This window comes from Seriola dumerili, unplaced genomic scaffold (assembly GCF_002260705.1).
Source record: "Seriola dumerili isolate Sdu_G_001 unplaced genomic scaffold, Sdu_1.0 BDQW01000149.1, whole genome shotgun sequence".
Lineage (NCBI taxonomy): Eukaryota > Metazoa > Chordata > Actinopteri > Carangiformes > Carangidae > Seriola > Seriola dumerili.
In genome coordinates this window covers 21329525-21332846 of record NW_019174404.1, presented here as the reverse complement: position 1 = coordinate 21332846, position 3322 = coordinate 21329525, and positions in this window count along the sequence as shown.

The following is a 3322-nucleotide window of genomic DNA, read 5'->3' as shown; positions in this document are numbered from 1 at the left end:
TTTATTTTTTACATTGCTTGTAGGCGAAAGAGGTTATATCCCTGAGCGGCACAGTGGAAAAACAATTATTATCAAATGTACCACATCATCAATATCGTATGAAAAATGACAAGAATGCAAGCACTAAGAGCATTTAATTTTGTTTGTTGCTTGGGACACTCGAATACGCATTTGTGCTTTAGTTTTAGTCGGTCGTCCATCACAAAACACGCGAGGTTGTTTACCAAAGTAAAAGGCTTAGCAGAAGATAGCCAGTGTTATAGTCTTAACTTGATCAGGTATTGCAAACTCTGCTAGACCTGCACACATAGCTGTATGCTTAAACGTTAGTAATAATTGAACTTATTTACTGTCTAGCGTCTTCGCTAGCATCTCAGGAGGGTATCTGGCACCACAAGGGCTGTGATGAACATTATTTTCAGTTACTGAGTAAGGGACGTTTAATATAGCCCCATCTAGTTAACATACAGCTGTACACGGCCCGTGTAACGGCGATGCACTGCTGTGTGACCCAGTGGTCAAAGGTTATTAGAGCCTGTAAGTGAGGGCTTTATGTTGACAAATGTGTATGTTACCAGCATCATGTGTGAGGATGAAGACTGTACAGACCAAAGAATTGTTTGGACTAATTTAATAAATGGCTGCGTTTCTGTTTTGGAGGTGTGGGTCCTACAAAGCTGTATAAATCAACCATGTCAAAGGCCGTCATCGATAATGGATTACTGAGGCTACCTACTGTATGACTGCACCGTGGATAACTGGAGAGTGCCAGAGCCTGAGAAACTGGCAACACGTTAGCTGAGCATGTAGAGCAGATTAATGACTTTGAAAACGAGAATGGTCCAAATCATTTTTCAGATTGGGTTTAAAAACATTGCATTTTATTTTCATTTTCTTTGCAAAACAAGTGGTGAACATGTAAAAGTGAAAAATGTCACGTGTAATGCAATGTTCAATTGATTGGAATTGATTAACATTATCATTTTGAAATATAGTCCCCCTAGTATAGGCTTCCTATAGTGGGGATGCCTGAAGGAGAAGGGGGGTGCGGTATTGTCCTTGTCAGTTGGATGGTTTCAAAATTTGGTAGTACTAATGAGCTCGCAATGTAGACCTATTCCAGATTAAAGCATCTAACATATGTATTACCGCGTGAGAATCTTGCAAATCTCATCTTGCAGGGATTAGGTGAAAATTTCAACTCTAACACGTCATACAAATCTATTGTAATCAACACCGGTGATAAAAGCTGTGATTCACAGCTTTTGTATATAAGATACTCGGCTGTATGCCAAAAATTCTGCAACACTTGAGCACTTATAATTCTAGCTACAATTTACAGAAAAAAGTTGCAACAGGATGAGCAGTAATTTATAGATGACTTAGATAGGTTTCTTGCTTCATGGAGAGTGGGTCACAACCCTGTTCAGCTGTTTGAAGAGAACTTCCTGTGTTGTCAAATGTATGTGCTCGCCCCATTGCTGGTAAGGTATGGTATGTTCGAACTGAGCTCTTTAACTGGACTTATCCATAACTCGACATCACATGTATTTGTGCTACAAACGCAACCATAACTACACTAGGCCCAATCAGCCCACTGTGGAGGGGGCTCTGTGAAACACAAAAACAGATCTGAATCGAGAGATGATCATCTAGACAGGATGAACAAAGACTGCGACATGGATGTCTATGAACACAAATGATGTATAACGTGTATAGTGCATCGGTGCTTCATTGCACGTATGATATATTGTACTCTTTCAAAGGTCTTTACAGTCTCTTGGTCTTCTTCTTGATATTTTTTTTTCCTCTGCCTTGCTTCGTTGCCTTGCTTATTGCCTCCACAGTTAAGCAAATGGCTATCTGCTATAAATAGGAGAGGAAGTGACTGGAGAGCTCTCCAACCTCCTCCCCTTTTGTTTTCTGTTGCCTTTTTCCACAGAAGTTGCTAAGTAACAATGCACAGTAAAAATACGATATGCCCCGTTTTTCTTACGCACTGTTAAACTGAGTTAATAAAAGTTTGTGTTACTGCTTTCATTCTGCGAAACATTTACTGATACCTTTAGCCTTACACTAAGCGGTTTGTGTTTGCACAATATTTGTAAAGATCGTGAAGGATAATATGCATGTTCATTTCCTCCAAAAGCTTTCTTTTTATTTTTGCATGGTCTCTCTGTTCCCAGCTCTGATGTTGGGCCTAATTGAACTCAGCCTATGACAAAATTGAACCTACATAGAGAAGCCTGTTGATGTATTGCTGATAAGAGATAGAGTGTATTTGTTCAGACACTGAATTGAAGTAAAATTATTTTGGAGATTCTAACTTAGATATCTTAATATCTCATATTTCTAAAAAAAAATGTTATTAAAGCACTTCAACTTCAATGGAAATCGTAAACTAAAAAAATGTATTTAAGTCATGGATATTTACCACTAACCAGCAACCCACCCATTCTCTTGGACGCAGTGATGATTGGCCCCCCCCGAGCTTTGTGCCCCTGCTGGGAGGGCCTCCTTTATTTTCTGGAAGGTGGCAAGCGCTAGTTACATACAAGCTGCAACCTATCCTTAATTAGTGAAGCGTTGTTGGGTCCCCTGTGTAGCGTAAGAGGAGTAAAAAAAGGTAGTTTATAATGTAATATTTCATAAGTTTGATAACTTTATCCCTTCAAAAGATAGCATAAGGGCAGTCACAAATAAGGTCTTATTTATTTCTAATAAAGAAACAAAAAAGACATTTCAATATTTGAATCATACATTATTTACACATTTATTTTTGATACACAAACTGCTAAACTTTAAAGTATAATTTTGGAATAAATTCAATATGCTTTAAAACATCCTGGTAGCTAGAGTCAGAAGAGAACAGAGGCTTGGAGCAAGAATTCTATAAGCGAGTCAAAGGATCCAATTGTCCTCGCATTTGTTTGCAGTCAGGAGTGCGTGTTTACAGCAGCTGAACATCAAGCACAATCAGATCTCCTGCCATACTTACACAAGGTCAGGGGACACTAGGAACAATTCACAGGCTTTTAAATCTTTGTGTGTGGTGTAAATGTGTGAGAATGAATGCTGACTGGGAGGGTGGTGTTACCATGGTTTGCTGCTGGCAGTGAGGGAGGTAAACGTAGGAGATGAAGCGGGGAACTATGATCAGATTTGCTGAATTGGCTTTAGGCAGCGGCTTTGCTGGTGCTCAGGCTTGGCAAAACAAAAATTGTCCTTGGCACATTGGGGATAATGAAACGCCTATATGATCGGTGCTAGAAGCGGTATCTCTCTCGTCCAGGTGAGCATGTGATAAAACATGAATTGACAT